Source organism: Hemicordylus capensis, chromosome 3, assembly GCF_027244095.1.
Source record: "Hemicordylus capensis ecotype Gifberg chromosome 3, rHemCap1.1.pri, whole genome shotgun sequence".
NCBI lineage: Eukaryota > Metazoa > Chordata > Lepidosauria > Squamata > Cordylidae > Hemicordylus > Hemicordylus capensis.
Genome location: NC_069659.1, coordinates 208,140,474 through 208,164,191, shown reverse-complemented (window position 1 = coordinate 208,164,191; position 23,718 = coordinate 208,140,474). Strand labels below are relative to the sequence as shown.

At 44.1% G+C, this 23,718-nt stretch overlaps 1 protein-coding gene across 18 annotated transcripts in view; it reads right to left on the bottom strand.

Moving 5' to 3' along the window:
* Window positions 1-23,718, bottom strand: part of LOC128351680 (uncharacterized) — a 337,204-nt gene that overhangs the window by 130,144 nt on the left and 183,342 nt on the right. For 12 of the 18 annotated variants that reach the window (XR_008319965.1, XR_008319967.1, XM_053311423.1 and 9 more), the window contains one exon: window positions 3,816-3,931. The gene's annotated coding sequence lies outside the window, so the exon portion shown is untranslated. Of the gene's footprint in view, window positions 1-1,661; window positions 1,827-2,209; window positions 2,391-3,815; window positions 3,932-4,949; window positions 5,099-23,718 lie in introns of those variants that run through there. The other 6 variants (XR_008319966.1, XR_008319969.1, XR_008319968.1 and 3 more) reach the window with 3 other exon arrangements.

The window sequence follows — 23,718 nt, the reverse complement described above, 5'->3', positions numbered from 1 at the left end:
TTGGAAAACTAAACAGAAGTGCTTGTCTAATTCTCTACTATGCATTGTAGCATCACTATTACATACGTTTTAAAAATAAATGGAGAATTTGGCTTTTCCCAGATACTCTGAAAATAATTAAAGGATATGTAGAGTAAACTGTGTCACTGCTTGGAATATATTCCAGTATTTCAGAAAGACAATTAAAATGAGAGAAAGAGAGCAAAAAACTCCCAGTGGGGCTTAATACTAAGGATTTCACACTGATTCAAAGACAAACTCACCATTAATAGCCATATTATTAAGACATCACATTTAACTCACTTATCACAAGAAGCAAAGTAAGTGCAAATGAATACAATCCTAACTCATAAACTTCAGCTCAGTATTCACAAGCCCTGATTCTCTGTACATAGTGCCAAAATGAATATGTGTAAAGTAACTTATATTATATTAAATTTTTTTTTTTACCTGTAGCCCCTTTGGGGGGCTTTCTAAAGGCTGGAGGGGGTCTGCAAAAGTTCCTCCTCCCCCTGCCAGCCTCTTTATTCACTGCCACAGCCCATCCCGGGCTGGTTTTTGGGCCTGTTCAGGCCTACAAAGATCAGTGTTGTGGCCATTTTGGAGGCCACCATGCATGCTCAAATGGCCTCTGCAAGGCCTGGCAAGGCCTAGGGCCTTGCAGGGACCATTTGAGCATGTTGAGCCATTTTTAAAAAAAATTTTTTAAGGCTGCCAAAAACAAAATGGCCACCATGCATGCTCAAATGGCCTCTGCGGGGCCTGGCATGGCCTAGGGCAGGGGTTTGGCACTCCAGCTGTTTTTGGACTACAACTCCCATAATCCCCAGCCACAGAGGCCAATAGCTAGGGATTATGGGAATTGTAGGCCAACATCTGCAGGAGTGCCAAGGTTTCCCATCCCTGGCCTAGGGCCTCACAAAGGCCATTTGAGCATGCGCAGCAGCCATTTTGTTTTCGGCGGCCATTTTTCATTTTTTAAAAAAATGGCGCCACCCTTCAGGGGGTGCCCAGGGCATGTGCCCTGCCTGCCCCACTTTAGATATGCCCCTGCTTCTAGCAACACCATTTGGGGTTTAAAACAGAAACGTTTATTTCTTCAGTTATTGTGTGTTCCATCTATATATGTCCAATTTATGTATGTCTTATGTAAATTGTGTGTGTGAATAGATCTTTATACGCAGTATATACTATTCTATGTATATGTTTTATTCACTGGACATGAAAAGCACCTTGAAAGATTAAACGTTTTATGGCTAAGTAGCAAAGGAACAAAAGAGTTCAGAATGCCAGCAATCTGCAGAGTAAAATACTCTGGGGAGACTTCTATATAATCTTGGAGTTGTTCCTCTGACATTGACTTGCGTGCAGATTGCAGCAAAACTTGACTGATCAAAATTTGACCTTCTGACTCTATAGAACTCAGTTTTCAAATGAAAACAGCAGCCATATTGATGTGATTTTAAAAATGCAGGAAGTACAGAGGAATGGAGTTCATTACAGGCAGGATAAAATAAACACTCAGTCTGCCAGTATGCGAAACTAGTAGCTAGACTTGTCTTCAGGAGCCTCTATGCTGATGTTGAAGAGCTCATGGCAGAAGTTAACAGCAGCCTTAACCTAGACCAGCAGCTGTCAAACTCTTCAGACCTGGGACTCACCTTTAACTTCAGCCTGCAACCTGCGGCCCAGTGATGGGAACTGCAGAGTCAGTCTCCATTGCTATCTTGCCCAAGAAGACACCCAAAGGCCAAGGAGCTGCTGTCTTACAGTTCATTGTTCCTTCATCCAAAAATATTTCCATATACTTTGATATTCCCATTTTCCTAAATGGGATACTTTAGTTAGCACCATACAATGTTCTTTCTTGCCCAGAGCTGGGCTGGTTGTTACTTCCAGAAAACCCTATTGCCTCAGGGCAGTATCTCCAGAATCCAGACCACTTGTGGGGTGGCAAGAAGCAGCCAGCCCTTCCTCCCCACAGCCCTCCAGTTCTCCTCCTCCCTCCTTTTCCTTGAAGCCACTCAGCTGCAGGAAGAAGATGCTACATCTCCCATATCTCAAATCAGGATCCATCCACATCCTACTAGCACCTCACCCCCGCCAAACACACACACACACACACCCTGCAGCTGCTGATGCCCCATATGCCCTGGAGGTGACCCTGTAGAGACTGACTTGGAATTCCTCAGGAGGTAGGTGCACTCACCAATCCCTGTAACAGCAGAACAGGGTAGGAACGTGTTGGGATATGCTGCAGATATTGTCTCAGATCTTTATACAGGGCATGCTTCTCTGTTTGAATGTATCTACTGGCTTGGGGGTGGAGTTACAGTTTGTTTCTCTGTTCCTCACTTGTTGCCTTGAATTCAAACTGAGAGGTTCTCCCTCTGCATAAGAGACAGTCTGTTTATTGTTTTGTCAACCTATGTTTAGTTAGTAATAAATATCAAACTTGTTTTTTGGTTACAGTTGGCTTCTTGTTCAACTTTACTTATAGAGGATAAGTAATTGATTTGCAACAGAAAGGAGCTTCATCCATGACTCACAAGCCATCTTTTGATTTTGTTTTATCATACATGCATAATGTGTTCTCTGTGTTCCCATTTTCTCTCCCTGTGTTTCTCCCACTCCATCTTTCATTTTCATTTAAAAAATAATCAAAAAGGGAAAATGTGATGGTGGCCCCACAAGAGCAACACCCCTTTATTTTATTTTAGATTTATACCTTCTCTGGGGTAGAATCCCTGATGCAACTCACAACATTAATAAAGGTCAGCAATTTTACTGTAAGAGCTTACAATGTAAAAATTGTAAAGACTGAAATCACAATTGTAAAGCACATGGATATATGAGGGGAGTGAAAAGGTTAAAATACATTAGGTTAAAAATAAAGCATTAAAATACTGGATGATGAGGAAGATGATGAACATTTATATACATAACTGTAACTATAATGGTATAGATATCCCATAGACAGGGGGACCAGTATGATACAGATCTTGCAGATGAGCTAAAACGGTCCTTTTGGAAACCTTTTTGAAACTTAATATTACTCTGCTTGTATTAAAATGGAAAACAGAAGCGGTCAGATATTATTCTATATGAATGCTCAGCTTTGCTTCTGTTTCTTAGAAACAAGTATGAATGAATCATGAGCTCAGTATTTCCATACTAGTGTTAGCGGTCAGATAAATGCTTATGCATAATGGATAATCATCCAATGTTTTGTTTACCATTGTGAGACATATTGGAAAGTCCCACCAATTTAACTTTACATGGAAAAGCCACAGAATGATGGATGCTGATATATCAGTTAAATGTCACTTCCACCCTCTTGTATGACAGGGAAAATGGAGGAGGGACAGCACCAAACAGAGAGTCAAAAAAAGAATAGTAAAAAGCTGCAAAAAAAAAAATGTTTACTACAAATCACAAAATCCCAACGCATTTCAAGCTATGTGCTCCTTGTCAGGGAAAAGACTCAAGAAACAAATAACAGAGTTCCAAAAGATTCCAGAAGGATATTTTGGAACTCTCTTCTTTCTTAATTCTTTCCCCCCGATGAACACATAGCTTGTAACATGTTGGGATCTGTGGATTTTGTAACAAACACATATTTTTCTGCATCTTTCTTTCTTTCTTTCTTTCTTTCTTTCTTTCTTTCTTTCGGCACTTCCTTGTATGACCATTGAACAGAATCTAGAGAGATTATGCAGTTGAAAGAGTGGAATGGCACGCTTTTCAAGGGCTCCCATTAAATCCTAAGGTAACAGTAAACAGACAAGCTTAAGGCACAGAGGAAGAAAACTTACCCCCAAACCTACCGCTCTTCCCCAGACTGGAGTCACCAGGGACAAGCTGAACCTTTTCCTAAGTGGTATCTCTGAGCTTTATCCTTCTATTTCTCCTATACGGCTATTATTTAGTCCTATGAGAGAAAAGCAAAGTATAATAGTTGGGGAGATTATTGTGGTATGAGCAAAAGCTGCTCACATGACAGAGTATGTGCAAAAATAGCTTACAGGGGACAAGGTGTCACTGTGTAAAGAGTACACAGACATGTTGTTCCATCCTCTACATACATTACACATCCTCTCAGAATTGCCTGAAATGTATGTACAGAGTACAGACTCTCTCAACAAACTCTGCAGCTCAGAATAAGGACAGGAATTTTGCTAGCAGTAAATGACCAGCCCTGGAAAACAGCATCTGTGCTATATGTTTATAGACATACAAGGAATAGCCAAATTTTCTGGAAACAAATATATCCGCCGCCACCATCTAATGCAAAGTTTCCCAGAGTAGCCTATTTCCTTTTTTATCTTTGGTATTCTGTGTTTCCTTTTGCAGCCTGCTTTCTTCACCCATTTATGTTCATTTGAACTGTGTGTTAAGCTTCAGTGGCCACAAACCAATGTTTCACTTGGTCTTCACATCTCAGAAGGATTGCTCTGGGCTGAATGTGCATCTATCTCTTGATGGTATGTCAACAACGATGCAGAGTCTTCTGAGCCAACAATGCCAGCCAACTCAGTTGGCAGATGAAGAGCAGAAGCTTTCCTCTCTCTCTCTCTCTCTCTCTCTCTCTCTCTCACACACACACACACACACACACACACACACACACACACACACACTTCAAAATATTGTTTAAAATCTATATAGTGCCATGCTTATGGAAGTGATTGGCTGAGCTGGTGTGATGCTTTAGAATGTTTAGCTGCTGTGAGGTGGAAAATACAAATACATGGAGCCCTGATGACACCAGAAACTGTACAACTCTATTGTTTCCCACATTTCAACTCTGTTGATACCACATTGTTTTGCAAAATTGCCAGTGTGAATCCCATGAATAAACCCGTGGAAACCCCACATGAGGGAACTTCCTGTTGTCCCTTGATCTAAAAACTGTGAAAACATGTACCCCCACACATCTGTTATTTGTATCTGTCCAGTGGCTTGCACTCCCTGAGCAAACCGCAATGCACACCTTGGTGCATTTCCGGGCATGCAGGACTTGTCATCACAATCAGCATGCAAGACCTTCTGACATATCCCATCTGCGGAAGGGGAGGGTGCACACACACAAGGAACCCTGTCATAACAAAGAAACACATCTGATGCAGTGCTGTCGCCAAGCAAGGCATCCTTTCAGAGGTTTTCCATGTGCTCTCTGGCTGGTTGGCAGGGCATTTATTTCCCCAGGGTGCATTCCAGATTAGACCCTGCAATGGGGTCACATCATATCTTGGAAGTGTGCTTCCACACTTCCTGCATCGTGACACTGCAGTCCCTACACGAACAGCAGGGTGCCGTTCACATCTTCAATGCCTTGTTTCAAATTTAATCGCTGTGATATAGAGCTAGGATGTTGTATATCCAGTGTAAAGAAGTTGCTGATTTTTTGGATTGTTCGTTTCCACGAGACTGCTCCCTCTGCTGTTTACATTTTGAATGCGACTTGTTTGAATAGAGGCATTTTGCTGCTGCTGAGCAGCTAGCCTGGAAAGCAACCAGGTGATGGGACAGTGTCTTTATTGTTAAGGTTTCTGTGGACAGTTCTGCCCCTCTTCAACTGCATAGAGTGGTGCCCTCCACCCTGCACATAGATATATGTGTATCAAAGTGTTTAGCACTGGTCCCCTGACTTGCAGGTACCCAAGTCTGGTGCAGCAACATGCGCACTAGCAAGGGGCAATATAGCATAACTGGAATAACCCCAATTCTGGGCTAAATGACAGACCCCAGAATTCTTAAGTGGTTCTATTCTACTCTTTGTTCCAGTTTGTAGGGGAAGAGGGACCCACAAGTTCCCCCTTGGGTGCAAGCATGCAGTCTCTGGCATAACTCATAAGAAGAACCATCCATTGGGAACATTATTCAATCCAATCACAGGAGAGATTCTTCCTGCATCATCATGATGATGATGGATAATGCTCTGGAGCTAACCACTTGTTCATGAGAGTGAAAGGCCATGGAGACACACATGCAGGCCAGAGGGCTATTGATGCTCAGCCTGGTTGCTGGATCCATGCAAGCCCCATGGAAGGGTACCAAAGCAACACCCTTCCTTGTCCTGGCAACTGCTGCAAAGAAGCAGTCCAAGCGATCCTTCTGGCAATCTGGTCTCCCCAAACCACATATCAATATTTTCTTTTTGGCCATCTGCCTTGGCAGGGATTGCTGAAAGCAGCGGGTGCCCTGCCCTAGGATACTCCATGGTGGCCAATCTACATATGCTGCAATGCCAGTCCCAGCACAAGAAGTTTGAATTTGGGCTACAAGCCGTCCCTGTTGTTACTCAACTCTGCCCACTCAGACCTGCTCAGACACATGGAGCAGGCCAGACTTTTTGTGAGCCTGGAAGGGTTGAGTGGAGAGGGGAAGGCATGGAGTACAGGTTCTATTATTAACCAGAGATACTGGGAGCCCCATTTCAGCAGGGCCTCCTATAGTTTGATAGGCAATCTCATGAGAGTGCAATCCAATGAAGAGGTGAAGATCATGGAGCCTCTGGTCCTCCCCGGTGGACTGTCCCTCTCATGAAAGAACTAATCCCCGGGCATCAAGCCAACACAGAGGCAGGAGTGTGTTGGGCTTCCTGGATTGCTTGGCCTGGGTCTACGAGTCCAAGAGCATCCTTTGTCACAGTGGACCAAACCCCAGGATCCTTTGCCAGCCTTCATATACATACTCCCTCCTAGGAATTCATCATGAGCCCTTCCTGGAGTAACGGAAAACTTGTGCCCCTCTCCATCCACCAGAACCATTACTTGTGCTTGTACCTGTATGGCCACGGTGCTCTTGCGAGGACGGCAGTGCAAGTGCTGTGAGGAAAAGGGTTTAAATGGCCTTTCCCTGCCCAGGGTGGGTGGTCGATGCCGAAAAGGCATGATCTCTCCAGAAACGCCCTCTCGAAGATCGTGATCAATGGCTGCAGCTCTACTGACATCCTAACAACTTGCCCACAGTCTGGCAACGAGAACGGCAAGGACCTTGATGGGATTCAGCCTCGGTGGACCAGGAAGAGTGGGGGGTCCCTCTGCCCAGAAGCGAGGAGCTGCAAAACCATAGTTGGATTATCATCTGCAGGATTATTCCCAGCTCCAAAGATTAACCGCAGGTTCGTCTAGTAGAGGTTTCACCCTATGTCCAAAGGTGGCCGCTGTACCTTATCTAGTGGAGGCGGCAGGGGCAGCTCCCATTGGTTCTAATTTAGTCTAACCATTCCAATCTGTGCAATGTGTGATATACTTTCAATATTGCCACTAGAGCTATTTTTCCACGAGTCCATCTCACACAGTTGCAGTAACATTTAAAGGATGCTAATATTTTTGGCAAAGATGCCCACAGGAAGGCTTTCCAGGAAATCAATTTATCAAGCTGCATTTATTAGGATGGAGATAGCAGGTGCAATCCTGCTTCTTCCTCTCTGATCATTCAGTGGAAAATCAGAAAATGCCTGCAGATGTTTCAGTGTTACCACAGCACCATGGGACAGGGGTGGAGGGAGGCTGGCGGCGGTCCAGGTTCAGATGCTACCGCGGCTCCCGGGCCCTGCCCCCCCACATCTGACATCAGACACAGAGGGCCAGCTAGCCACACCCCTGCATCTGACGTAAGGCATACGGCATGGCATCTCTCCCAAATGGGGCTGGGCAGGCCCTGTTTGGGAGTGAAATTGGCACTGCTGCATTGGCAGCGAGGCCGGCAGCGGCTCTTCCTGCCCTTAAAAGTCAGGGAAAGTCACTCCAGACACGCTACCAATGCAGTGTGGGCTGATTTCGGTCCCAAACAGCCCTGTTTGGGAGCGAAATAATGCCCCCAATATCTGACTTCAGATGCAGGGGATGTGTCTGGGGCCACAAAGCACAGCCCCCGGCAGGCAGCAGCCCGGGTCCTTTGAACTTGTTTGCCCAATGCTGGCTCCACCCCTGCCATGGGAGGAAGGAACCCATGGAAAAGATACTTCCATTGTATTGTAGTAATGTTTCAAAGATAAAAATTTATGTCTGTTGATAATCTATATCTCATCTTTCTGCATTAAAATATACTCAAGGCAACTTTAATTGATTGATTAAGTGCTGTCAAATCGGTGTTGACTCTTAATCAGCTAAAAAAAACCTTTTAAAAGCAGTTGAAACAAACAAAATATCAGCAACAGAATAAAAGCAACATTAAGAAGAACCAAGCTGTTTAAAAGTTTGCTGGAAGATTGTTTTCAGGGCCCAGCTAAAGGCAGGTTATGAAGAAAGCAGCCATAGCTCTTTCATTTTTTGTTCTAGGCCCCACAATTGAAAAAAGCCCTCTCATATCAACTGCATCTCTATTGGCAAGGAAACAGAGAAGTTCTCAGATATAGAGCTTGGTTTCACTGTGTAGATGCTCTTCAAGGATGTGGTATTGTCTGGTGTTTCCCAGAAATGCCATGTCAATTAGATTCAAGTTGACCTGGATGTCAACCCAACATGGAGTTTATTGAAGGGAGTGGCATTTATGTAGCATATGGTTTCTCTTCTGACTATAGAGAAATGAGACTCTAGTCAGTCTTAGTCACAGCAGGGAATGTCATGTGTGGAACAACTCAGCATGTTCCATCTTTCACACATGTAGAAGAAAGAAGGTGGAAGAAAAACCACAATCTCTGAAAGGAATACAACAGCGGGATCCTGGAGTTTACATGTGTCAAACACATATCAGTCCCTCAGCCAGTTCGCAGTCAAGCATTCAGAAGTTGATGGTGTTTTCTGTAAACATCTGCCAGATGGTGCGAGATAGAAGCCAAGAGAATTTGGATTAGTATGAACTGTGCTGGAAAACAGAAAATAATCTCTATGGACACACCAAGCAGGCAGTTCACAATGCAAGGTCAGAGCCACATTCTAGTTTCTTACCTCCTTCTGCTCTCGTTCAATAAAAGCAAGAAATAAAAAAGAACATAAGAACAGCCCTGATGAATCAATCCCAAGGCCTATCTAGTCCAGCATCCTGTTTCCCACAGTAGCCCATCAGATGCCTTTTAGAAGCCCACAGGGAAGAGGCGAGAACATGCTCTCTTGCCTGCTGTTGCTCTCCTGCAATGGATATTCAGAGGCATCTTGCCTCTGAGGATGGAGGAGGCCTATTGCCACCAAACTAGTAGCCTGTGATAGAACTGTCCTCAATGAATTTGACTAAGCCCCTTTTAAACCCATCAAGTTAGTGGCCATAGGCTAGTGGCAAAGAATTCCATAGAGTAATTATGCACTTTGTGAAAAAGTATTTTGTTTTGTTGGTCCTAAATTTCCTGGCCATTGGTTTCATGGGATGACCCCTGGTTCTGCTGTGAAAGAGGGAGAATAATTTCTGTCTACTCTCTCTAATCCATAGATGTATACACCTCTATCATGTCCCTCTGTAGCCACCTCTTTTCCAAACGAAAAAGCTCTAGCTGCTGTAGGATTGCCTTATAAGGAAGGTGCTCCAGGCTCCGGATCATCTTGGTTGCCCTCTTCTGCACCTTTTCCAGTTCTTCAAAGTTCTTCTTAAGATATGGTGACCAGAACTGTACACAGTACTCCAAATATAGCCACACCATAGATTTGTATAAGGGCATTATAATTGGCCGGCAGGGGCCCCTGCTGGCCTTACTGGCTCCAACGTTCATTCAGCAGCCAAGGCCAGAAAGGCCCCAGGTGGGGCGGGCAGCCAGGCAGGGCAGCCTGACGAGCAGCCAGCTGAGATGCTGCGAAATCAAGGAGCCGGACTAGAGGGGCTGGGGGAGAACGGGGGCAAGTGAGGGAGGAGGCAGCAGCAGACAGAGGCACAGCTGAGGGTGATACAAGTGAGAACAGCCTGATATGGCAGGGTGGAGGTCCAATTAGCGGGGGCGTGGAATACATCAGTTGTCAGGAGGGATTTAAGGCAGGCTCAGCCAGTGATGAGGGGCAGTTGGAGGGTGAGTGTTGGAGGTCTCCGGAGAGAGACTGCCACAGTGACCCCAAGGAGCCTGGATGATGAGGTCTCTGGTGAACCAAACACCCTCCCCTCAAAAACTCTGAGGCCCTGCCTGGGGAAGGCAAGAGGGAGAGGTAAAACAGCCCTGGAGATATCAATGGTGTGAAAATAATATTAGTATTTTTATTTTCCTAATAATCCTTAGCTTTGAATTTGCCTTTTTCACAGCTGCTGCACACTGAGTTGCCACTTTCAATGAGCTGTCTACCATGACCCCCAAGATCTCTCTCCTAGTCAGTCACCCACAGCTCTGACCCCATCTGTGTATATGTGAAGTCGGGTTTTTTGGCCCCAATATGCATCAGTTTACACTTGCTTACATTGAACTGCATTTGCCATTTTGTCACCTACTCACCAAGTTTGGAGAGATTCTTCTAGAGCTCTTCACAATCTGCTGTATAGTTCTCTAACCATCATCTGCAAATTTGGCCACTTTGCTGCTTACTCCAACTACTAGATCATTTATGAACATTTTAAAGAGCACTGGTCCCAGTACAGATCCCTGGAATACCTGACTTCTTATTTCCCTCCATTGTAAAAACTATTTATTCCCACCCTCCGTTTCCTCTCCTTCAGCCAGTTACCAATCTACAAATGAACCTGTCCCCATATCCCATGACTGCTAAATTTACACAAGAGCCTTTAGTGGTGAACTTTGTCAAAAGCTTTTTGAAAGTCAAAGTATATTTTGTCAACTGGATCACCTTTATCCATATGCTGTTGACATTCTCAAAGAACACCAAAAGGTAAGTGAGGCAAGACTTGTCTTTGCAGAAGCCATGCTGATTCTCCTTCAGCAAGGCCTGTTCTTCTATATGTATAACAATTTTGTCCTTAAGTATGCTTTCCATCAATTTACCAGCACAGAAGTTAAGCTAACTGGCCTGTCGTTTCTTGGATCCCACCTGGATCCCTTTTGGAAAAACTGAGTAATGTTAGCTACATTCCAGACCTCTGGTACAAAGCCTGATTCTAGGGACAAATTACATATTTTTGATAGGAGACCAGCAATTTCATATTTGAGTTCCTTCAGAACTCTTGGGTGGATGACATCTGGCCCTGGCACTTTGTTAATTTTTTGTTTTTCAAGACAGTTTAGAACACCTTCTCTCATCACCTCAAATTGGCCCAGTTCTTCAGCCTCCAAGCCTGAGAAGCTCAGTTCCAGAGCAAGTATACGGTCAGTATCCTCCACCGTGAAGACAGATACAAATAACTCATTCTGCTTCTCTGCAAACTCCAATAATCCTTTTCATACCTCATCACCTAAGGTCCAACTGCCTCCCTGGCAAGTTTTCTGCTGCTGATATATTTAAAGAAGTTTTTGTTATTTCCCATGACACTTCTCACTATATGCTCCTCAAACTCTCTTTTTGCATCCCTTATTGTCTCCTTGCATTTCTTCTGCCAGAGTTTGTGTTCCTTTCTGTTCTATTCATTTGGGCAGGACTTCCATTTTCTGAAGGAATTCTTCTTCCCTTTTATAACTTTCCTGACTCTACTTGATAGTCATACTGGTGTCCTTCAGAATTTGGTGGTACCTTTCCTCCTTCTTGGTATACATTCCAACTGAGCTTATATTATTATGGTATATATGTATGTATGCATTTATTTATTTATTTATTTAACATATTTATATACCACCCAAAATTTTATCTCCGTGCAGTTTACAATAAAACAGTACAAATTATAACAAAATCAGTCCCCGGGGTCGTTCTGCTGTGATGCTTTTAATGGTTTTTTTGTGTGTGAACAAGATCTCCGGACTTGGACTCCACTATTTTTGCAGAATCTATGGAGGAGGTGTCCAGCGATCCCTCTTGCAGTATTAGATTGGATCAGTTTCAATCTGTGACTCCTGAGGATGTGGACAAGCTGCTTGGGGCTTTGCGGCCACCTGTTCTCTGGATCCTTGCCCAACTTGGCTGCTTCTCTCTAGCAGGGAGTTTGTTGGAGATGGCCTAGTTAATATCATAAATGCATCACTGAGGGAGGGTAGAGTGCCCCCTTGTTTGAAGGAGGCATTGGTTAGACCACTCCTAACAAAGCCTTCTCTGGATCTCTTAACAATGGACAGTTACAGGCCAATCTCCAGTCTCCCTTGCTTGGGCAAAGTGATTAAGAGGGTGATGGCCAACCAGCTCCAGGCAGTCTTGGAGGAAACCAATTATCTAGACCCATTTCAAACTGGCTTTAGGGCTGGCTATGGGGTTGAGACAGCCTTGGTCGGCCTGATGGATTACCTTTACCAGGGAATCTTCAGAGGGAGTGTGACTCTGCTGGTTCTTCTGGATCTCTTGGCGGCGTTCGATACCATCAACCATGGTATCCTTCTGGATCGCCTGGGGGAGTTGGGGATAGGGGGCACTGCTTTGCAGTGGTTCTGCTCCTATCTTTTGGATAGCTTACAGATGGTGGAGCTTGGTGACAGTTGCTCCTCAAAATGGGAGCTGTTATATGGAGTCCCTAGGGCTCCATTCTGTCACCAATGCTTTTTAATATCTACATGAAACCGCTGGGTGAGGTCATCAGGAGATTTGGTGCTGGGTGTTATCAGTATGCTGGTGACACCCAAATCTATTTCTCCTTTTCATCTTCAGGAAATAGCACTCATTCTATGAATGCCTGCTTACAGGCAGTAATGGGCTGAATGAGGGAGAACAAATTGAAGCTGAATCCAAGCAAGACGGAGGTGCTCATTGTGGGGGCTCAGAATCTGAGGGGACAGAGCTCTCACACATGGGATTGGTGCACTCCTGGCAGGTGGTGGTTGGCTGACCGGCAGACCCCAGAGGAGGGCAGAGGCGGTGGGTGGAGCCACGCCGGCCGGCGGAGGTGGTCAGCAGGAGGAGGAGGCTGGCCAGCAGGAGGAGGAGGAGGCCATTCGGTGGAGCTGTGCCAGCCGACTGGAGGAGATGGGCGAGGAGGAGAAAATGGGCTGGCAGGAGGAGGAGGCTGGTCAGCAAAGCCGTGCCGGTCGACTGGAGGAGGAGGTGGACAAGCAGGAGAAAATGATCCAGGGGGAGGAGGTGGCCAGCCAGTGGAGCCGAGCCGGTGGGAGGAGGCAGCCGGCCAGCGGAGCCACGCTGGTGAACTGGAGGAGCAGGCGGCCAGGTGGTGGGAACAAGAAGGGTGGTCTTTGTTGGAGAGCAGCGCGTGTGGAAAGGCTTAGTGAAGGACATGGAGTTTTTGTTCCCTCATGTTCAAAGCCAGCAGGGAGGTTTATCTCATGGAATAACTGCACATCCTTGAGAGACAGGATTGCAGGAATCTTGATTCTCATCACGTGTTGGGTGAGTTTTCAAGGAAAAGGCTCTCAGAGTTGTTATTTAACTTAGGGGAAAGGAGAGATCAGAAAAGGGGATTTCTCTGGTGCAAAAGCATCAAGCACTGGTGCAAAGCATCAAGCACTCAGCAGCTATCAATTTTTTTTCATCCATGTGTAGGCATACATGTGGAAGGTGTTTTTTTTTTATTTGCCCAATAACCAGTTACAGAGGGACCTTGGATTTAAGCACCCAATCCACTGGTCCGGTTCTCTACAAGCTTTAGGGTGCTTGGTGGCAGAATTTTAAATCCATTGGAAATATAGAAAGGTTTTATGAGAAGCCCACCCAGGCAGCTCAGCAAGGATGACTCGGCATTTTCTTCCCTCACGTGAACTAGCTCTGAGCCAAAGGCTTTAATTTGCTACAGCTTGCCTTTGATGTGAGACAAGGATTACAACCATAAAGTTCTTCTACAGCTCAGTTTTTAATCCATTCTGGAGAGGAAACTAATCCCTGCCTTCCTTTGTCCCTCTTACCTATCTATCCACCCTCCTGCACCCACCTATCCATCACTGCCCTCTGCCTCCAAGCCATTTCCTATCCCTTATCTTTCTTGTTGCTGTGGTGGTGGTATCAAGAAGATGGAGAGGTGTCCCTCTTCCTCCCTCTGCTCCTTGATACTTGGCATACTGGGATGGTTGCATATTAGACAAAGGGAATTCTGGGAACTGTAGCTTAGCACTGGCAAAACTACAACCCCCAGTGCTCACTGAATCTGGTGTGCAATCTTCCTAGTGTGTCAGACAACAGGGAAGAGAGGGTGGAGAGAGACATGCTTCATTCTCCTGCTGCCACTGGCAGAACAAGGTAAGTGGGGGAAGGTAAGCAGGCAAGTGGATGAAGCAGGGGGTGTTGGACATTTACAAGAGGGCTTTGGAAGAGATCTGACTCCATAGCACTCCCAGTGACATCCTTGGGGATGTGACATAATTCAAAACAGATTCATAAATTGAATTCTGGGGATAAAAACCAAGGTGTTGCAGGGGTGGGGAATAATTGGAGGGGACAGTTAATTTTTCTGAGCTCAGTTCAAAACTTGGGAGGGTGTGTGTGACCATCACTAGTTTAGTTTAGTTTTTTAAACAGATAGATCTGTTCCTGTCACTTTTCGTTTGGAGCTGAAAATCTATTCTTAGCTATTTCTAAATGTTAGACACCTTACCTTAGGATAAGTTTAACCTAGGATAGAAGAGGTTCCAGGATCGCCCTTGCCCAGGTTTGGCCCAAGGTGTGGAACAGTTCTTGTAGCATTGCCAAATTGTACCTAGCCATCCAGCACTCCAACCAGTGGCATTAAGTTTGAGGGCTTCAACATACAACTCTAACACTCATTGTATTCATGGTATAGGGAAAAAAGTCTTCTTAAGGGGTTAACTATGCTAAAGCTAAATGCCTTCTGTGACAGTTTCTTGGCAAGAATGGAGGCTGAATGTTAACAAGAGTACATAGTGCATGACAGCACAGCTCACATTTAAAGTAAACAAGAGACATGATAGCAGTAATGTTTCTTGGAGACATTATATAAGTTAAGGATATGTGGAACTTCCTGAGAAATTTTGATAATCTTATAACATTCCTCCCCCACTTGGAATTTCTCAACCATTTCTCCCAAGCAGGATCCTCCCAATTTCACCTTGCAATTTTGCTTTAGGTAATAAATTCTAGTCATACTTTTAGGCAGTTGTAATTTTAGGCAATCAATTCTAGTCATACTGTCAGCTTTGCTCATTGCATGCTAGTCCAGCTCAGGACTCAAACAGGACACCCAGTAATGCTGAGGAGCAGATGACACTCACAACACAGATTCATTTTTACAACATGCATTCATGTTTTCAGTAGGTTCCAGGAGGAGATCAGTGGAACTCTCCCCCACCCCCAACACACATACACATACCAAATATATTTCACTAACTCAAAACTCTTATACTTCCCTTAATATGTCTTGGATAAGCCACCTGAGCAAGAACCTCAACATGTTCCTCAAAATTTCCCATGACGTAAAACTTGGAAGAGAGTCAAATAAAATGCTGTGTTAAGACCTTCTGTTAAGTTTCACTAACACTTGCTGTGAAGAGCTGCATTGAATATAACCACAGTGGAAAACAGGGAGAAGAGTTTTGTTGTCATATTTTTAGTTCACATTGCAAGTGATGGCACCGAACCTTTTCCGAGCACAGCTTAGAGGTCGAATATGGCAGGTTCATAATGCACACTGCCAATGCAAGATAAGAATTATGATTCAAAAGTTCTTCTGCACCATGAATTTTAATCAAAGCTGTAGAGAAATTTAAGTCCTGCTTCCCTTCCTCTTTCCCTGCCTTCCACCCATCCACCCCCTGCCTCCAAGGCCCCTATTGTTTTTCTTATGGCTCTCGCAGCAGCACGAGAACAGAGGGTCATCTCTCCCCCATTTCCCCTCTTGTACATTTCTTGCACAATGTGATGGCTGCTTGCCAGACACACAGAGTGCTGGGAATTGTAGTTTTTCCAAAACTACTGTCATGAGTCTGTAGAGCTGAAAAAACTAACATCTACAGCACCCCCTGCATCTGGCATGAAGTCAACGAAGCATGGTAGGAATTAAGGAGTGGAGGAGGAAGAGAGACAACTCTCCATTCTTCTTTTGCTGCCCATGGATGGGGTGTGTACAGAACCAGTTTTTGCAGTTTGGTTTGAATTTGAACTGAATTTGAATCGAACCATCAGTCCACGAACCAGCTCGGTAGAACTGACCATAACAGGCCAGGACAAGTTTGGTTTGACCCTGGACAAGCCACCCTTTTTTGAGGCCAGTTCGGTTAGAGTACGAACCCGTCAAACCAGGCTGGTCTGAATTGAACCCGGTTCAGATTTAACAGTTTCTGCACACTCCTCCCACTGAAGTCAAGAAAAAGATAAGCGGGAAGGGGTTTGTGGGGAAGGTAGATAGGCAGGGCGAGGGCTTTGGGTATTTATGGGAGCCTGCAGGAGGAATTGGTTTGGATCCTGACATGCTACCGACACCACCAGAGGGTCCAAAACAGACTCTGAGTTGGAACTGGGGGAAGAAAAGAGAACTATTTTCCAAGTTGGTGGGGTAGAAATTTTTCATGAGCAGAGCCTGAGTGGGAGGGGTTCGCCCATTACTACACATTACACAGTCCTTCCTTTCTGTAATCGACAATTTTGCTGTGTAACTGAAAAGATTCATTCCAGAGAGGTCTGGAACCAAAAGGATTATAGATTTCTACCAGCAGAGAGAGAATACCCCCAGCATAAAATACCAGTCTAAGTACTCCCCCTTCCACTCCCATTGTGTTAGAAAAAAGAACAATCTCACATGTTCCGAGAATTATTGAGCTAGTGTTATTCTCCAAACTCCCAGATACAAAACCATAACATATTTTTTTACAATATATAAGGAATGGAATTGAAGAAAGACTGTGATGAGTCCTGTTTGTTTAAACGTGTAGCAGGAAACTGCACTGGATTGACAGGGGAAACTGCAGCAAAGCAAAAAGACCAATCCTGCTTCATCTTGACATGAACTGAATAATTTGTTTTGTGACTGGCAAGATTCTTTTTTCACTTAGACAACAAAGCAATATAAAATGTATCAATACAAACAGAATAAGGAGCTGCATTTTAATTCCAGGGTTACTGAATAAGCAAAACATTAACAACTAGTTTGCAACAATACTCAAAAGAAGTAATTTCTCTAATTCTTAATTGATTGCTCTAATTGATGTAGTGAGTACATGTGTAAAAGAAAGAAAGAAAAAACCATTAATAGTATTGTCCTGAAAGGCACTTAATAAACATAGCAGCTTTCAATTGGGCTTCAGAAGCAGAATTAAGCAGTTTGACTATACAAAAACAAACCTCCAACAGTGTGCACCCTCTTCACAATCAGCAGTATCAGATTTTCTGTCTAACACTTTGCAATAAATTTAGTTGCATTTGGTTGTCACAAAATGGAGTGCCCCTTCTGGTCAAAGCAAATATATGGAAGAAACAAAGAGGATAACTGCTTGTACTGTGGATTTTGTTGTAATTTGTGATTGTTTAGCAAAGCACCAAGAGGAAGTTACCCACTCCTGTTACAAAGTGGTGCAGAGCCTTATTGTTGCAGTTACTTAAGAACAAGCAGGGAGGTTGTAGTGCAGTATAACGTAAATAGGTTTTATTAGGTTAAGTATATTTGAGATAGGAAAGACCTATTCTAACTATGAGCTACATAGTGAATAGGAGAGGGGACAGAGAGATGCTCCCATTTTCTCTCTAAGGAGAAAGGAAATAGAACTTACTCACTACAGGAAATACCTGAGGAGTCAAGGCAGGGGTCATAGAGTAGAGGCGAAGTAGGGGAAGGTAAGGGGACCCTCACAGAGCTACCTCTACTCCCCATGCCCCTAGAGGTCATTAGGATAGTTGGTGTGAAAGGAAGATGCACTGGAACTCCATATCCAACAGATGTAAATGAGGGGATCAGATGGACCCATGTTTCACTGGAACTGCCCCTCTAGGAAGAGGGGTTGAGCTACAACAGGGGTGTAGCTAAACTGAACAAGGTGGCAGCGGGAGGGGGTGTGTGTTCCTGTGCCCTTGAGAGAGGTGGCTCATCAGCTGGGTGCCAGCTTTTCTTTTGCTCTCCCCTTCCCAGCCCTCCAAAGTAGAAGAGGCCCTTCTTCACTTTTTGTCCGAGGACCCACTCCAACCTGAGCCGCAGATATGCCTGCAGTAAATTTTTGTGGAGTTGTGTACATATTGGGTGACAGGAAGACATCCAGAAAAATCTCTTTTGGCAACACCCCCTTCACCCTACTTTTCAGGCACAGTTGTAGGAATTAGGGTTAGACCTCTTGTGTGTTGGAGCTAGTTCCCTGGCAGCATCAGCTCCCAGCTGCAATGTCTCATAGTGACCACTTTGGCGGGGAGAGGTTAGGGTCATGGATAAAAGTGCTGGACTCCTCCCCTTCTTGTTCTTCCAATGTTAGTCTTCATTTTGTTTCTCCAAAGATGGCTGTTTGTTTTGGTCTCTCTCTTCAGCCATGAGCTACAGCTAAAATTAAGCTGAAGGCTTTTTCACATTTGTTTGTAACCTTTTCTTTAAAAAATATCCCTGTAGTTCTTCAGTACTAAAGAACTGTCTCAAGACCTCTTTCTTTGCTGCTTTCTCACCAAATTGGTTTTCCTTTGCTATTTGGGGATTGAATTGCCATGCTTCCCCTACAAAGGGTTATGGGCCCAGAACCAGTAAATAAAAGAGAAAATCCTAGAAAGTTAAATAGAATGGAAAGGAAAGAGAAAAGCTTTGGAAATGGAGACAGCACAAGGATTCCAGAATATTGAAAAGTTGCAAGGTTCTGAGTATGAGCTCTGGTCTTTCAAGATCAAGATGCTTCTCAAGAGTCATGGACTTGGCAGAGTTCTGCACACCCAGCATCCTGCAGATGCAGGAAAGGAGCAGAAAGAATGGGACAGAGCAGATGAAAAGGCATCAGAAATGATTTGCTTGGTGGTGAGTGACCCAATCTTACTGCATCCAAATTAAAGACAAAGACAATGCAAAGAATATGTGGCAAACTGTGAAGGGATTTTTTTTTTTTTAAAGAAGTCTGTGGTTTCCAAAGTACATCTAGTAAGAAAACTGAGCAAGACTTAGAGAAGGAGAAAGTCTTTCCAAGCACATAAATGAAATGTTAGAAATATCTAGGCAACTGCAAGCTCAAGAAGTAATCATGCCAGATGCAGTTTTGATAGGATTTCTGTTGTACAGTTTGCCACATTACTTTGATAGTGTGACTAGTGCCTTGGAAGTCAAGGAGGATGCAGACTTACAATTTGTAATTAACCATCTAGAGGACTTTGATTTGCGCAGAAGGGATGATAGGCAACGAAAGGAAAGTGAAGAAAATACATTTAGAACCTTGCAAAAGAAAAAAGAAATGCTTTATTTGTGGAAGCCCCAAACACTTCCAGAATAAGTGTCCGAAGAGTAAAGAGTTGCAGACAAAAGGCAAGCAAAACAAAGCTGCAAAGAGAGTGAGTAATCTGGGAAGACAGAGTACAGAACTTACAAGCAATCAGGGACTAAAGCTAATAAGCAAAGGATATACTTTGCAAGTACAGATCAAGTTTTGATAGCTAAGTCTGAGAAATGTAGCAGTGGTATTTGCATTGACTCAGGTGCTACAAACAACCTGATTAGAGAAAGGGAGAGATTTTTAAACCTAGATACAAGTTGTAAAATCCCTATATATTTGGCAGATGGAAAACTGATGTGTGCAGAAGGGAAAGGCTCTGCACAGTTGCTCTGCAAACTGGAGAAAGGAGAAACCATTGGATTAACTACTGATGGAGCTTTGTATGTGCCTACTTTAGAAATAAGTCTGATGTCCAAAAAATATGCTACAGAAGGGGGTTAAGAAATAAAATGTAAAGGAAGGCAATGTTTCATTACTCATAAACAGGAATTGCTTATGAAAGCAGTTTTACAAGAGAATTGATTGTTTGAAGTAGAAATTGTCTGAAAAGGCCAAAACTGTGAAGGAATGCACACACCAAGAATGTCTGGATTTGTGGCACAGAAGAGATGCATTAGATGAATTTTGGCCATAGAAATGCCAAAATGATCTGTCAGGCTGAAAAGCTGGATTTGGTAAAGTGTCTAAAAATAGCCCTCTGAAGCACTGAATCAAAGTGTGCATGCTGTATAAGAGCAAAGGCAACATTGTCTGTTTTTCTTCCACACAATGAAAGAGAAACACAGCATCCTTTTGATCTGATGCATAGTGATGTTTGTGGACCTATGCAAGTTAATACATCAGGAGGGAATAAATATGTTCTTACTTTCATTGATGACTATTCTATGACACATATACATACCTGTTAAGTGAAAAGGGACAAGTACTAGATTGCCAACAAAGGCCACAAGAACAATGCCACATGAGTAATGGCATGGCAACAAGCCCACTTTGAGTCATATAAGAGCTAGCTTGTTCATGTAGCGGCTGCCAACAGTCATGATCCCTGCTGGAAGAGGCAAATGCCAGTTGCTGTTGAAGGCAGGCCAACAGCTATTGATTTGTTAGGCAGCTGGTTCCTCAGGGTAGAGACAGGAGGTGGTGGCTGTTTCCTCCTCTATTGATGCCATTTTGACCCCTCATGACCTCTCTCTTCATTTTGAAAAGCAGTAGGCTTGTTCATATGACTCTTTTGAGCTGGATAGGAACCCAGTGGAGACATGGGCATCACCTCAGCTTGTATCTGCAAGACCAACAAACACACAAGCATCACTAGTGAGGGCTCCATTGCTGAACTTGGCAGCTGCAAGCCCTGCTCCCCCATGGAATGTCCTCCAAGGGTGTGTATGCCAGCATACTTTGCACTGCCAGCACACTAGAAAATCTTTATGACATCAGCGGCTGTCCTCCCATTGGCCACAAAAAAGCAAGAGGCAGACGCAGCCCTACCAAATTTGCTGCAGCTTCGGAATCATAGAGTGTGCTTTGCAGGCTAATGTTCTGGGTGCTGGTGACTGGGTAGAATCATGAGGCTTCTCGTGATTAAAGGGTCAGGATAGGAGGCCTCTCTTCTCCTCCACCCTCAGTTAAAAGTGGGGTACAAATGCTGGGTAGCCCTACCAAGAGTAACCTGGGCTGGAAGGAAATAAATGAGTGCTGGCAGTCGTGCAAATCTGAGTAGCCCCACCTCCTACCCAGATTTTAATGGCCATGTGAACCAGCCTAGTCTTTTGAAGCCCCCCTTATCCCGTGGTCAGATAGACTGGAAACTAATCTGTAGCTTCACTGAATTTTTGCTTGGGTATGGCTTCGTCTCTGGGAGGCCAAGGACAAAGTCTTCAGTTTCTGCTGTAGGAACCACTGAGGAACAGCTTCCCTCCTGTCCCCCAAATGTGTATTGGGTGGGCTGGAGACACACAGATGGCTTTGCAATCCCATGAAAGATAGTTTTTCAGATCCCTTGAGTATTTCAGAACCAAACAGTAGATCTATCAAGCTATTCCTTCCTATAAGCTTGCAAGCAGGGCTGTATGCTGACTAAGAGTTTGGTCTCTTAAATTAGACTTACTAGTTTGTTAATCTTTTTGGCACATTGGTTAATTCTACAGTTATACTATATTAATATTAATCAATTAAACTGCTGAAGTGAGCAGCCTTCCCTCCCCCTATAGGGTTAACAGGAAGTGAACCCCTGTCTTGACTGACAGGCTGGTGACCTCCAGGGCTTGATCAGTCAGTCCAACAGGTTGGTGGGACATGAGAGCTGCAGGGGGAATTCTAGGAACAAGAAAGGAAGTCTGGGCAGAAGGTGCAGACTAGCATGAGGTCGGATGCCTCATAGTGGAGCTGCAGGATAATCTCTGAGTGAGAAATCTGCAGGAGGCTTGATTCTCATCAGGAGTTTGATGAATTCAAGGAAAAAGAAGCCAGGACTTTGGCTTCAGGAATTTAGTCTAGAGGGGAGATAGTTTGGTCAGAATTTGCATTAGGGATTTTATTTTACTTTCTGTGTAATGCTTTGCATTTCCAAATATCTGTTCTTTGCAACTAAGTAACTAAGATTTTAATGTGAGCCGCCTGAAAATCATCTGGACGCTTTTGAAGTATTCCTGTAACCAATTAAGTATTTTAAGTGTATCTAAAAAGCTAAAAAGCCTCAGATGGAACCACTCTGTAGTAAATGAATAAAAGTTTTTTTCTCTGTTCTTTTTACAAGCTTCAGAGAGTTAGTTATTAACCCAGCAGGAGGAGGGGGATTTTCTCTGGTGCAAACTCATCTCAAAGATAAATAACGTAAATAATATGTAATATTATTTGTAAATAATATTGTGTAATAATATAACTCAAATGTAAATAATAAAGAGCTCTTGGCCAAATTAACAATAAACTCCATGGGCAGGCAGACGCCTGGGAGAACAATTGGTTTCATTCTTGCCTATTAGCAAGGGGAAGCAAAATGAGACAGGGATTTTTGGTTACTCAATCCCCGTTAAGAAAAACTTTTTAAAAGGTGACATGGTGGCAGCATGATTAACCTACCAGAACTTCTGGGTTTACCAGAATCTTTTTCTTAACTTTCAGGTCTTGAAAGTTGAAGATTTTTAAACCAGCCAGTCTGATTCTCAGAGCACAGGAAAGGGATGACTCAGCACTAAAGTCTCCCTCGTGCTATAAACTGTTTTAGACCAGTCAGGGAGATTATTCATTGACTGAGCTGCCAGGAAAGGAAATTTCCACACAACAGTTCTCCATAACTGCCTTTAACATTACAGAATCTCACTACACTCTTGGGGAGTTCCTTCTGCAGACCGTCCATACGGTAGTCATAATCATCTTTGTTCTTGTAATCCTAAGAATATTTCGCATATCTCTAAAACACCTGTAGTCACTCATTATTTATGAATTTTATTTTTAAAATGTCTATATCCCACCTTTCCACCAAATTGATTTTCAGGGCAGCTTACAGGGCTCACAAAAGCAACAAGATCAAGTTAGCCAACATTTAAAAAAATAAAAATAATAAATATTTTTAAAGAAAAGAAAAGAAAAACATACTGTTCCGTTTCAACTAAGCCATCCCAAATAACAGCAGCAGGGGTGGAGGGAGACTTGCGGCGGCCTGGGTCCAGCCCACCACCATGGCCCTAGAACCCACCCCCTGCATCAGACGTGTCTGACATCAGACACAGGAGGTGTAGCTTAGCTCGCAACCAGGGCCACATGGCCCCATTTGCGAGCAAAGTCCAGCCAGCGCCATGTTTGCAGTGTGGCCAGAGTGACTCTCCCTGTCTTTTAAAGGCAGGAAGAGTCACTCCTGGCCACACTGTGAACACAGCGCTGGTTTCACTCACTTTACGAGCAAAATCTGGCCAGCAGTGCATTTGCAGCATGGCCAGGAGTGACTCTCCCTGTCTTTAAATGCAGCGCTGGCTGGATTTTGCTCATAAATGTGGCCGTGCAGCCCTGTTTGTGAGCCAAATAATGCCCTTGCATCTGACATCAGACGCAGGGGTGTGGCTGGGGTGCGATGCGTGGCCCCTGAGGGGCGGTATCCTGGATTCTTCGAACCCATTCGTGCAATGATGGCTCCACCCCTGAACAGCAGGAACCACGCTAAATCATAAATGTAAGCAGAACTATAACCAAACTAATTAAACACCAAAGGCCCGGTCCTTAACAGATAACAAACAAGGCACCAAGTTAAGACATCTAGGGAGGAGATTCCACAAGCTGGTGCAACCACTGAAAATGCCCTTTCCTCAGTGGCCTCTAGCCTAACCACCAAAGGCAGGCATAATGACTGAGGACAATGTCAGGTGATGGGCAGATTCACATGGGAGAAGGTGGTACTTCAGATATCCTGGCCCCAAATAATTTACAGCTTT